At 34.5% G+C, this 14,141-nt stretch overlaps 1 long non-coding RNA gene across 1 annotated transcript; it reads left to right on the plus strand.

Annotated features, from left to right (window-relative positions):
* Positions 1-2,246: 2,246 nt before the first annotated feature.
* LOC134264746 (uncharacterized) lies at positions 2,247-6,393 on the plus strand. The gene is made up of 4 exons (XR_009991607.1): positions 2,247-2,415; positions 2,754-2,825; positions 3,625-3,752; positions 5,097-6,393. It is a non-coding gene; the product is annotated as an uncharacterized LOC134264746 (long non-coding RNA).
* The last annotated feature ends 7,748 nt before the right edge of the window (positions 6,394-14,141 follow it).

The following is a 14,141-nucleotide window of genomic DNA, read 5'->3' on the forward strand; positions in this document are numbered from 1 at the left end:
ACGCTAAATGTCTTAAACATATATACATTAATAAGAACATTAAGAAATGCGCTAAATCAAATCTACGCTAACTTGTTCAAAAATCAATTTCCGCCAAATATTGTACACGCTAAATATAATACATTTACAGTAACTCCTTTGTTTTGTTTGTTTGTATACTGTATTGTTTATATAACGTCCCTCTCGAGAATTTTTTACTCATATGGAGACGCCGGTACTTGCCGGTGGAGAGCTGCAAATTTTGTCCTATACTTGGCACTCAAGGCCATTGAGCAGTGAGAAATCGTTTTCGTGCCATCACCTACTGCGACATGGGACCTCGGTTTATACGGTATCATCCGAAGGACTGGTCTCCATGTCTCGCAGTGAGATTCAACTCCTGGCTTGAAGCAACGGGGACAATGCCCTTCTCGTCCTGGATATTAGATTTTGTGCTAGCGTTTTGATTAGCAATTGCTGAGTCTTATCCTGCTGCTTTAGTCAATCTCTCTCTTATTTCGGCCTTGGATGTGGTTTAGAAACTGGTAATATACATTGTTTTCTTGGCTTTCTCCCTAACCCTAACCCTGCAGGCGACTACCACTATGGGAAAAAATTCGTTTTAAAAGCTACAGTCCCTAGCCCTAACCCTAGCCCTAACTAACCCTAACCCTAACCCTAACTAACCCTAGCCCTAACCCTAACCCTAACCCTAACCCCTAACCCTAAGTAACCCTAACCCCCTACCCCTAACTAACCCTATCCCCCTAGCCCTAACTAACCCTAACTAACCCTAACTAACCCTATCCCCCTAGCCCTAACTAACCCTATCCCCTAACCTATCCCTAAATACGGGGTGTGTTTACATTGGTACGTTGGTACTACGTTTTTGTTTTTATGCTGACTATACAGGTAAAAATGCGCCGTGTGCAAAAAACATTTCAAGAATGTGATTATGACGTCACGCATTCACAGTCTAGACAGTCCTATAACCGGTTTGAACTGGTTTTAGTGAAAACAAGAACACACACACACACAAACAAAACACAAAGAAGACAGCAATTTTATGAAAATTTTATACAATATACAATTTTCTTCTTAATTTTTTCAACAATTTCCAGCTTTTTTTGGTTTCCCTAGTTTTTTCTTCAGTCTTTTACCGATAAATAGCATGCTCCATCTGAATCATACAAACTTCAATATCTTTCATCATTTTTGTGTTTGTGAATGACTTTTGATTGGTGTTTAATATAACAAAATCCACTGCTGTTTTTTCAGTTTTTCCATCTTTTTTCAAGAGCAAAACACTTGGTGTTCAATTTATTCACCTTTCATCCACATCATTCATCTTGGTTCCATTTGTATTGTATAAGTTTGTTCACTAGATGATCTTCAATTCCGTCCAAATGGTATTTAAAATAACCATCTTCTTTATTCATTCTTTCAGGAAAATCTATACTGTCCAAATTCAAATCCAATTCCACGGCATCTTTTATTAGATTCTCTGCCATGGGAGCTCCTATAATCTTCAGGTGTCCATAATACTGGGAATTTTCTAAACCAGTATCATCATTGCTTCTATTTCTTTTCATTCTGTGTTTTTTACTTTTTCAAAATGATATTTCTCCAGCTGCGTTTATATATGCTATGAGCCGTGTGCACCTTTTTACCTGGGCTTTATATACCTGTTATATCATCTGTAAAGGACCGTGTGCAAAAAACTTAGGGACCGTGTGCAAAAAAAAAAAAAATACGTTTTACCTCCGTTTTCTTATATACCTGTTTGCATCACCTATAAAGTGTCGTGTGCAAAAAACTGAGGGTCGTGTGCAAAAAGAAATATACCTTTTACCTGTGTTTTCCTTATATTTACCTGTTTGCATCCTCTATAAAATGCCGTGTGCAAAAATACGTTTTACCTACGTTTTTTTATGCTGACTACACAGGTAAATACTTGGCAGCGATTCAAGTTTTGTTTAGGGCCGTGTGCAAAAACTTGGCAGCAACCTACGTTTAGAGACCGTGTGCAAAAAATATGCTGACTACACAAGTAAATACTTGGCAGCGATTCAAGTTTGTTTAGGGCCGTGTGCAAAAAATATGCTTACCTATGCATTGTGACGTCATCCATGTCAGCGAGCTACCCTATGCATTATGACGTCATACACTTGTAAAAATGACGTCATACACTTGTAAATTAAAGTTTCATTTTCACTTTTGTTTCTAAGAAGTCAACTTAGATTTTCAAAAAATGTAAGACTATCTTTTGTTTTTCCTCTGTTTTACTTTGATGATTGTTATGTTATGAAGCTTTTCTTGTATAAAGCTCAATTTCTCCATGACCACGGAAGTAAACATCCTGATGCATTCTTGTCATGTGAATGTTGAGAGCGTGTTCATTTTTGAAATCTCCTTTCTGACAGACCTATCCCACGGGTAAGTTTGTCTTATTTTTGTTTACATTTCCTATGAAGATCATCTAAATGCATTTAATCATTATTATGTAAAGTTCTATTTTGAATTTAAATACTGTATTTATCCTCATTTCATGTGATTTACAGTTATATAACCTGCATGTAACTCAGAGTGCATTTAATATTTGTATGATGGGTCATTCTATGATTGAATTTCAATCAGAAAAATATTCACTTAATTTTGGTAAAATACATGGTATCTTTTACATTTCTGTTCCTTTTATCTGTAAATTATTGCTTTACTTACATTGTAAAATGAGGTTAATTTGTGTATCACTGAATTGTATGATTTTTTTTCAGGATCAGCTGAGATGTTATTTCACTGGATTATTTAATGGATAGACTTATTGGGCATATATTTGGATATCTCTGGTAAGTTTATCTTGTTTTTTATTTGTTTACATTTTCCTATGAAGGTCATCTTTGCATTTCAGCATTTTTATATGGTTAATTTAATGACTGTGTAATACTTATGTGATCTGTTATCTCTAACTTACATTCATATAAGCACACCCTTATTTAACCTAAAATATATTAACACATGATTAAGGGATCTTCAGAATATTATTAAATCCTTTTGTGTAAATTATATGACATAATTTCATAATTCATTATGTATGTTACACATGGAATTCAGACTCACTAAATGGTGATCAAAGAGATATTAATTAGGAATCTAATAAGAGAAAAGGAAGGAATTTACAAAAGATTAATCCTAAGTCATTTACTTTTTGTTTTAATTCTAAATATGTGTGATATATGGCATACATATATTTTCATTTTCACTTTTGTTTCTTAAGCTTTTCAAAAAAAAAAAAAAATGAAGGACTACATGTTGTATATGCTAAAAAAGATGTATTTTTCTGTATGCAGTACAGATAGGTATTAAACCAATATTGAATCTGCTGTTAAGAAAAAAGTCTTTTAGTGTCTAAATAATTAATTTGATAATCATTTTATTTTGTGGTATTAATACATTAGTTGTGCTTGTTTATTATCTATAAATAACATGATGAACTTTTCTCATCTGGAGTTAATGTTAAAAACAATTTTTTGAGATTAAAAACAAATATTTTCATGATCTTTTTTGACATTGTACATGTTGTATTTAAACATGCATTGTTTCATGCAGTACTCTGTCATATTAAAAAAAATGGTTTTATTTTTACAGTCCTCAACATGGAAAATATGTTTTGTTCCTAACCATCTATAATCAATTCTCTATGAAGTTCAGCCTGGCTGCTCTTCCTTTGGAAATACACAGTTAGTCAATCAACATAGAAACACACAAACTTGAAGGTAAAGTTTCAATGAGATACAATTGTAACTTTTATTAATTAATTATTTTTTTTTTTTTGTTACATATGCATGTTTATATTTTTGAATTGATAAATAAATGATATATTTAAATAAAGAGGGCTTGGTGGTCATGGTCATGTTTAAACCATATTGATATCCTTCACAAGAAAAGGCATAAAAATTCATGATCAAATTTTAAAACTAAAATGTATGAAGTTTTTCTGTGCCAAATGATAGTTAACAGCTAAAGATAGCATATCTATAGAATAAGTTAAATATGGCTAATTTGTTAACCCCAGTTTCCTTAATAGCATAGTTGGTAAAGATAGCAAGTTTTCACTTCAATTGCTGGTGAATTCTGAATTTTCCATTTAATATTAACATTATATCACAGGGAAAGAATACTATAATGTGGTTCATTAGGATGACCAGAAAAGAAATCTTAATGACCCTTATGACTATGTATAAAGTCTGTAACCTTATAACTGATGTAAGATGACCTGATTGTTTGGAATTAAAATTTCCTGGTGTTTCTATTACCCAAGATCTTCTTATGAGTGCATGGGACTGTTGTAACCCTTCTCCTGTTTATAAAAATAATACCTTGGAGCATGACACTTTATTCATTTAAGGTACTTTCAATATCATTTCTATGAGTTTGTGTTCTTTTTCTTTTTAATAATCTAGTGTTATATCTCCTTTACCCTAATTAATATGCATGCTTCCAAAATCATTATAGATCTGTCTGTATAGTTTCTTCAGCTCTTTGAACACAAATACCCTGATTCAAACTTTTGAGGTAAACATCATGGAGACATCATAAATGATTATCAGAGTGTATATATCACAATCTTGACCATAAGGTCAATTAAAATGGTCAAAAGCACAACAAATGAAAGTGAAAACTTTCTTATCAGAATACATAATTTTGTAATAGTAATTCTTACCTTCTTTTGGTAATAAATGGTTATATTCTTCATTAGCTTCTTCTGCAATCAAGGATCTTTCTATGTAATCTCTGACAACATTAGGATCATCCTTTTCTGGACATAATTGGTTATATTCTTCTTGAGAAATGATCTCAATAATGCTATCTTTTTTTTATTTTAACCGGTATACCTCTGTCTACATCTTTCTCTGAAAGAACTCTCTTTTCAAACTGAATTTTACTCATTCCTTTACTCTTTTCTTTACTGGAGGTGTTACCCATGGTTAATATGAAAAGTCAAAATCTGATGTTACACCTTGTATTTATACCCTTTTTTATCTATATTTAGAATTCCATCAAGCTTATATTACATAACAAATTTTTTTTTCAACTAAGACATTATTTTTATTTTCCAGGATATTCTAGTGAGGGCTTGTGGAAATGATCTATGTCTACTCTCAGAATGGTGAAAGACTATCAGATTATGCAAAGACTAACAGAATATCCTCTTTTGAAACACTGAAACAAGAAAATCAAACAGGATGGAGGATTTAAGAAGCACATAGATAAATATGATTTCCAACCAATTTAACCAGTACCATCAAAGACTGTGGTTTACAGGATGACAAAGAAAGGACCCAGGATTGTATCTTTTACTGTCAGACACTAACTATGAATAAGATGTAGCCATTTATCAAACTGAGATCTATAGTCAAATCAAATATTGAAAATATGATTTTCTGATAGCATGAATTTATTCTCACCAACTTCAAAGTATCTATAGCTGACTTTTTATTTTTACCAACTCATATTGAAGACAGTTGTTATGTATGAGAAGTATACATTTAAACCTTTTATTTTTCATCTTATTTCTATAACCCCTTAGAAATTACATAGATATTCAGATGCTAAATTTGATGTAATTATTACTTTCCTGGAAATGTAAATATATTTTATTTGTGTATATGTGTGTATTGTGCCCTATAATTAAATTTAGAAATTGAAATATGATAAAGGTCCCTTAATATCCCACATCAAGATGCAGGTGCCCAATAATCTGTGATGCAATAATATCTTGAATATTATTTATTATCTCATACACTTCATATGCTTACTACACAGAAAAGGTTAGCGTAATACACTTAGTTTTATAGGACACTTTGTCAGGGTCAAAGCATGAGATTATTGAGATAACTACCTTTGACAATAATTTGCAAACTTTACATCATAAGATTTGCTATAGATTTTTGGATCATTTACTCCTGAGTAAAAGTTAGTTCCTGAGATTACTGATTTGAATCATTTAATGCAATAACTTCAACATTGTGTGATAACTTAAAGACTTTATAAAAATTAGGTGCAAATTCTTAGGAAAGTATTGAAATGTTAATCAAATGTACAATATTCAAGGGTGTTTATATGACTATTACTATGTAATACCTTGGGTTTCTGTAAAAATCCTATATTCACTACATAGATAAAGACCTGTATAATATATATGTTGAACTATGATGAAGGAAAAAAAAAGGTCAAAAGCTCTCCCCTTTCATTTCTTTCATATTCTGTCATACACAACAATAGATAAATTGCAGTCATTTATCAAACTGAGGTCTAATCAAATCCTAGAATTGATATTGTGATTTTCAGATAGCATGAGCTCTTTAAAAACTAATTCTCACAGACCTCAAAGTATCTACAGGTGACTTTTATTTTTTTTTTTTTTACCAATTCATATTGAAGACAGATGATATTGGATTCCGAAACTTCATAAGAATCCTTACAAACAAAGATACATTGCGGGTTCCAGTAAATGTTCAACCAAGCCTCTTTCGTTACTCCTCACTAAGATATTGACAGTAGTGAAGGAAAAACTTCAAGCGTACTGTGCAACTATTCAAGAAGTGGTGTGGATCAGATGTGGATGCTAAAAAATTCTAAAGAACTTTTGGACGATTTGAAACCACAAGATTTTACAAAAAATCAATAGCTTAAAAACTTACGACTTTTCAACTTTATATACAACAATTCCCCACGACAAATTAAAATCCAGGCTTTTTGAAATCATTGACAGCTGCTTCTTCAATAAAAATGGAACTCGTAAATTTACTTATCTGGTCATTGGTCATTTGCAAAATTATTTTGTTTAAACAGATTCTGATTGCACACACAAGTACTCTGAAGTTGACATCAAGAAGATGCTTGAGCTTCTGATTGACAATATCGATGTGTTTTTTTTTTTTTTTTTTTTTTTTTTTTGACCAGGTTTTCCAACAATTTATTGGAATTCCCATGGGTACCAACTGCGCTCCGTTATTAGCTAAATTTATGCAAAATCTTATGCGTGAAAAGAAGAAAACACTTGCTGTGGCCTTCAACTCGACTTTCAGATTTATCAATGACGTTTTGTCAATTAACAATGGTAATTTCCATTCCTACGTCGATACGATATATCCAGGAGAGCTTGAGATTAAAGACACGACAGAATCTGACACATCTGTTTCATACTTGGATATTTTACTTGAAAAAGACGTTAATGGTAACCTAACAACCAAGCTATATGATAAACGTGACGACTTTAACTTTTTTATCGTCAACTTCCCTTTCTTTTGCAGCAATATACTAGTACCTTCATCACCTGCATACGGAGTGTATATATCTCAGTTGATTCGATACACAAGAGCATGCTCTACGTATGAACAATTTCTAAAACGAGGTAAATTATTGACAAGCAAATTGATGAAACAAGAATATCAACAGTCTCGTTTAAAGTCATCATTTCATAAGTTCTATATGGTCGATAAAATGACCTTGTCAGCAAATACAATTTATCATTGAGTCAAATGCTGACTGACGTTTTTCATACCAATTGTTAGTCCGTTTTTATACACTGAAATGAATTGACGACGGATTATTCTGTTATTTCCTGATCATGACAAGGAGCCCACGGCGGGTGTGACCGGTCAGCAGGGGATGTTCACTCCTCCATGGCAGCTGATCCCACCTCTGATGTTTCGGAGGTCCGTGTTTGCTCTGCTCTTACTTTGTATTGTTTTATGGACTTTGAGATTGAATACTGTTCGTTATCTCCATATCCTTCTACAGTACCAGGCAGTTATCTCAGACTCAGAAAACTGGATCCAAGGGAAATACTGCTTGGAAGAAACGTGACGACTTTGAATCTTAACCTTAATAAGCCCATGGAACTCACTGTGATTCAGGATATCCACATCCCTTTCCAGACACTCTTGAATATAACTTCGAAATAATTTAAGTTGATAAACTCCATAGGTCAAGTGTCGGATTTCTTCACTGAGATTAGGGAATTCAAAAGAATCGAATGCAATTTCCCAGTTCACGGACCTTTTATCCAGAGAATTTTCCTCGACAAATGTCTTTAGAGGGTTAACTTTTTTAAAACTATTTAGCAGCAAGAATGCACCAGATTTTCATCTTCACTCCCAGTAGACAGAGGTTTGAGGTATCTATTAGAGATGTCGCATACGATTCTTATATAATCGCTGATAAATGGCACTTGGTTTGTGGGAAGCTCATGAGCAAGATATTTCTATCTCTTAATGCGTGCATTAGCTGCCTGAACCACCCAACGAATCTGTAAAGGGAAGAACGTGCAATATTGAGAAAAGGATATAAATATATTTTAATATAAACTAAGATAACATTAATGCCATGGAAAACAAACTAAAGTCAAAAGTTTTCCTTAAGTCTATCTATACAGGTTTTTTTTTTTAGGAAGACGTACATGTACATAATAATGTTTCATTGTTTAAAGCTTATGGTACTTTAAAGATAGAAACAACAAACCTTGGTAACAAGACGAGAAGCATTGGCATCTGAGGTGGTCATCTGCTTCTGCCCTCTACGTAGGAGGCGTGGCATCTCGGCTCTAATTCCCTTCTCATCCAGAAGGTCCAGTGATTCCCTAAAACCTCTGTCTGCTATGAAAAAATCATCTTCCTGGAACCAGCCCTTTAGAATCTTCCACGTTCGTATGAAGAATATGATTGAGGATGATGGCATCATTATTTCTAGCGAGGTATGGTCCAAGAACTGTTAGGAAATAGCCATCTGTAGATGTGAAAACCATTGGTTTAACAAGGGGCCTGCCTTTATGTAAACTGTAATTTGAAGTTGTTACTTTTCTGGATATAAATATAAGTTCCATCAAAAAATGCAATGGCTTTTTTCTCTGTAAAGTCTCCAAAAAGTTCCTGTGCTAGCGGTCTTGTATGATGCTCAATAAAATTTTCTCTGCTTATGTGATGAAGACCAATAAAATTAGGTTCAAATGGTTTCATAAGCGCTGTGCGAACTGATCGTACTGCTAGATGCAGAGGGACGACTTGGAGATGCCAAAGATTGTGGCAAGAAATTGGTTTGACATGCCTGACCGCAGTTTCAGGAGAAATATGCCTAGTGATACCCTGGTTCCACGATTCTGCGTAAAGAATGGAGGTCTTCAAAATTTTCTTTGGATATACCGGTCAATGTTGCGTAATCTGCAATGTTCATGCTTGATGGTTCAAAAGAAAATCTGCTCGTTGAATTTTGAATGGCGTAATTTCTAATTTTCTGGATGAATTCAAGAATTGTTCTGTTGACAAGTGTTGATTCCAAAGTGTGCAAATTATCAAGAGCACCAGGCCTGAATTCCCGATATTCAACATGAGATGGAAAGCATCTGCTTCCAAATGGAATAATGGAGGAAAGCTGTAAATCTAGCAGAAGAGGATACAACAAGCTTGGGTCCAGGAAATCTGGGCCACTTCTTGTGTCATAGCCCCCACAAACACTCCCAAATCCATCATAATCAGTGATGAGGTTTTAATCACAAATTACCAACTTCATTTGGGAACAACTAGATTTACTTTATTAGGAATAAATTTTGATGTTGACTTAGAAAAAGTGCTTGAAATGAATTTTTTGGATCCAATCCACACAGTCCAAGTCGAGTCAAGTTAATAATATGATGATTGGCATTTATAAATTCTTCTGTCGTGTTTCTAGTCGTGAAGAGTGGCGTTGGTTGTATGTCAGGGCTGTTTTCAGCTTTAGCAAGAGTTTGAGGCGCATGGGATATTTCTGCTCTACATGCGGCTATAGATGTTCTCTGTCACTCGGTAAAGTGAGTTGGAAGATCTTGTTAGGTCGTATAATTTTGGTCTTTTTATCCTGTTGACTTTCTCTTGTGCAAGTTGTTTGACACTTCTGATTTTACTCTCCTGGTTTTCATTGGAGCCCAAAAGGTTTGACATTGCTGATCTTGCAGATTTCTTGGCCTTCATCGGATCTTCCAAGATTAAGTGTCGAGAATCCTGAAGTTGTTCAGACATTGGCAACTGTACCAGATGAACACAATGCTTGCATTCAGATTCTCCTATCAAGAAAAATTGATTGATTTAGTCAGGCTAGCTTTTTTAAAAAGCTGTTACTTGTGCTGCAATTAAAAAGGGAACTTCCAAGTATAGACTTGCTTTAGAGATCTTCAAAATAGTTCATTGTCAGCAAAAACAATTTATCATTAAGTCAAACATGATGTTTTTAAATTCATTCAGTTGTTAGTGAGGCCATTACAAAAACAATAAATTGTCGAAGGATATTTGCGTACATTTATAAATGATGACAGGAGCACATAGCGGGTGTGACCGATCTGAAGGGGATACTCACTCTTCCATGGTACCTGATCCCACCTAGGATGTTTTCGGGGTACGTGTTTGATCTGCTGCAATTTTGCATTGTTTGATGGACTTTTGAGCTTGAATATTATTCGTTATTTCCATATTTTATTCATTCTAAAATTTCAACGAAATTGAGTATAGTGCGAATGTATGTTTAAAACCTAATTTTTTATTGACGTACGGTAAAACATGGGAAAATGTTTGGTCTGTTATATGATCTATGTATGACAAGACAAATAACAGATGTCCTAAGGCTTAGGACATTTAAAAAAAAAATTGGTTGCCCTCTCCCGGCCGGCTTAAATGGTCCGACTCAAAACTTCTTTTAACCTCCAAGAAGCAATATCTTATTTAAATAGTCTGGAAGTATAATTAAAAAATTAAAATTGACCGAAAATTTTAAGACCGAGTCGGGAGAGTGCAACCAGGTGACCTTGGATCAAATGATGATCCAATTTACAAAAAAATTAATTGGGGTTTATAAAAGATAAAGGTATGTTGAAACTCCCTACAAAAGGTACAAAGTTTCGATTAGGCAAACTTTCTATAAAAAACTTTTTTTATTCATATATAGGCCTATATATTCATATGTATATATAAAAAAAAAGTCGCAGTGTGGCGCAGTGTTGAGAGCGTCTGCTCCATGCAGTCGCGGATTAAGGAGGTGATCCTTAAATCGCAGGTTCGAATCCCACTATGGGACATGGAGACTGGGTCCGGCGGATGAGAGGTCCCTTGTTGCAGTAGGTGATGGCACGAAAAATATCGCTCACTGCTCAATGGCCGTAAGTGCCGAGAATAGAAAAAGGATAAGTGGTATTGTTTGGGGGAAAATTTGGTACTGGTAAAAGTTTGAGCCTAACAACCCCCACTACTGCCACCAAATAAGATTTTCAGGTTTGGACAATGGTCAAATTTCCTTTTATTTTTAGCTCACCTGAGCCGAAGGCTCAAGTGAGCTTTTCTGATCACATTTTGTCCGTCGTCCGTCCGTCCGTCTGTAATCTTTTCACATTTTCGACTTCTTCTCAAGAACCACTGGGCCATTGTTAACCAAACTAGATACAAAGCATCCTTGGGTGAAGGGGAATTTAAATTGTTAAAATAAAGGAGCAGAACCTCTCACAAGGGGAGATAATTAAAGAAAAGACAAAAATAGGGTGGGGTCATTAAAAAACCTTCTCAAGAACCACTGGGCCAGGAAAACTGAAACTTATGTGGAAGCATCCTGGGGTAGTGAAGATTTTAAATTATTCAAATCATGACCCCCCCCCACCGGGGGTTGGGTGGGACCACAATAGGGAATCGAAGTTTTACTTTGAAATATATAGGAAAAATCTTTAAAAATCTTCTTCTCTAGAACCACTGGTCCAGGAAAGCTGAAACTTATGTGAAAGCATTCTGGGGTAGTGTAGATTCTAAATTGTTAAAATCATGACCCCCAGGGGTTGGGTGGGGCCACAATGGGGAACCAAAGTTTTACATAGAAATATATAGGAAAATCTTGAAAAATTTTCTTCTCAAGAATCATTGGGCCAGAAAAGCTAAAACATATGTGGAAGCATCCTGGGGTAGTGTAGATTTTAAATTGTTCAAATTGTGGGCGGGACCTCAATAGGGAAAAAGTTTCAAAATCTTCTTCTCAAGAACTTGGCCAGAAAAGCTGAATCTTATTTGGAAGCATCCTGGGTAGTGTATATTTTAGATTGTTCAAATCATGACCCCCGGGGGTGATGTGGCCCAAGGGCCTCTTTTTTTCTTTGCTTTTCAAGTTTTTTTCCGGTTTGAATTTTTGAATTTGCATCCAACGTCAATGTTCTGAGTGAAAAGTACTCGAAGGAGGGGCGTAAAACAACATAAAAACAATCAAATGTAATTTCTTTTTTAATCTTTCAATACCAAAAACTTCATTTTGAATTGCAGAAATCAAATCTATTAGACAATATTTTTAGCTCACCTGAGCCGAAGTTTAACTGCGCTTTTCTGATCACATTTTGTCCGGCGTCCGTCTGTCTGTAAACTTTTCACATTTTCGACTTCTCAAGAACCACTGGGCCGATTTCAACCAAACTTGCCACAAGTATAATTGGGTGAAGGAGATTCAAGTTTGTTCAAAGGAAGGACCACGCACTCTTTCAATGGGAGATAATTAGGAATTCGTGAAAAACTAATGGCATCTTTTTAAAATCTTCTTCTCAAGAACCACTGGGCAAGGAAGCATCCTCAGGTAGTGTAGATTCAAATTTGTTCATATCATAACCCCTGTGGGTAGGGTGGGGCCACAATGTACGATTGTAAAGTTTTACCTAGGAATGCATTGTGAAATTCTTTAAAAGTATTCTTTCTAAGAACAGCAAATCCATGATTGTTCATATTTATATGGAAGCATCCTCAGGTTGTAGAAATTCAGATTTATTCAAATCATGACCCTGGGTTTAAGGTGGGGCCACGGTATGTGATCAAAGTTTAACTTAGGAATACATAGGAAAAATCTTTTAAAGAACAGCAAAGCTATGATCGGTCATATCTTAATGGAAGCAACCTCAGGTAGTGTTGATTCAAGTTTACTCAAGTTATGACTCGAAGGGGGGGTGGGGGTTAGCACAATGAGGGATCAAAAATTTTACATAGACCATATAGAATTTTTTTCTCAAGAACAGAAAAGCCATGATAAGTCATATTGTTTGGAGGCATCCTCAGGTTTTGTAAAATCAAACTGGTTAAAATGCCCCCCCCCCCAATTTCTTCATTTCTTAAACATTACCATGGTGGGAGAGACGTGTTTATCCTGCCATAAAACTGTCTTTTTTTAAAAATCTTTTTTTTTTGTTTAATTTGATGAGTTTTTTTTTTTTGGTGGAAATTATATGCAATGATACCGTGACGATATACAAATGTACCATTAAAATCTATTTTGATCGTATTTACTATCTATGTACATTATATATATAACGATATACGAGCCTCGTCGGATAGAAATCGACCTTATGGCAAAATTTATCGAATTTGAGATTTTTGTGTTTTTTAATGGTCCAAGTTAAACTATTACAGAAACTGAAAACGGAATCAAAATATCTCCATTTATAACAAAGTTATTACATTTTGAAATTGGTATGTTTGCAAAATTAACTCTGAGTATATCGTGGTTTTTTCACGATTCAATTGTGACGTCATGGTTTTTTCTCCGTTGTTCGGTAAGGCACCTGTCAACGCGTAGCAATCCAAGCGGTCATCATGTCTAAGTTAAAAGAATTGCTTAATAAATGACAAAAACAGATGATCATGATGTACAATCCCAAAAACTGTGTTAATTAACTGTATTTTAAATCCTTTAAAAAACGAATACTCAAACAAACCCCCCCCCCCGATCTTTAATTTCTACTTTTCTGTCTTTCGTACCGACAGCTTTGTCTCTATGAATAACTGAACTTCCAATAAACAAAATATAGATTTACACTATACTTCTTTTAAGTTTGATAAAGCCTGTATCCTCAAAGCATGCAAGTTAGTTAACACACTATGTTTGATTTTACGTAATCACCATGTAAAGGAAAAGGGAACCAATGTAGATCGAGTCAAAATTTACAGCGATTCGAATTCGATCTCAGAATACCTTGTTTATTACAGCAAAATACATGAACCATGCAGTCAATAAATTCACAACTTAAAGCTGACATGAACTCTTAAAAAGGCATCAGTTTTCATCTTTGTACGACTTACTACATTCCTGAACGCCCTTGTCCGACATATTTGTTCGATTCCGCC

The sequence above is a fragment of the Saccostrea cucullata genome, unplaced genomic scaffold (assembly GCF_032062105.1).
Source record: "Saccostrea cucullata isolate Sc308-1 unplaced genomic scaffold, CSIRO_AGI_Scuc_v1 ctg10657, whole genome shotgun sequence".
Lineage (NCBI taxonomy): Eukaryota > Metazoa > Mollusca > Bivalvia > Ostreida > Ostreidae > Saccostrea > Saccostrea cuccullata.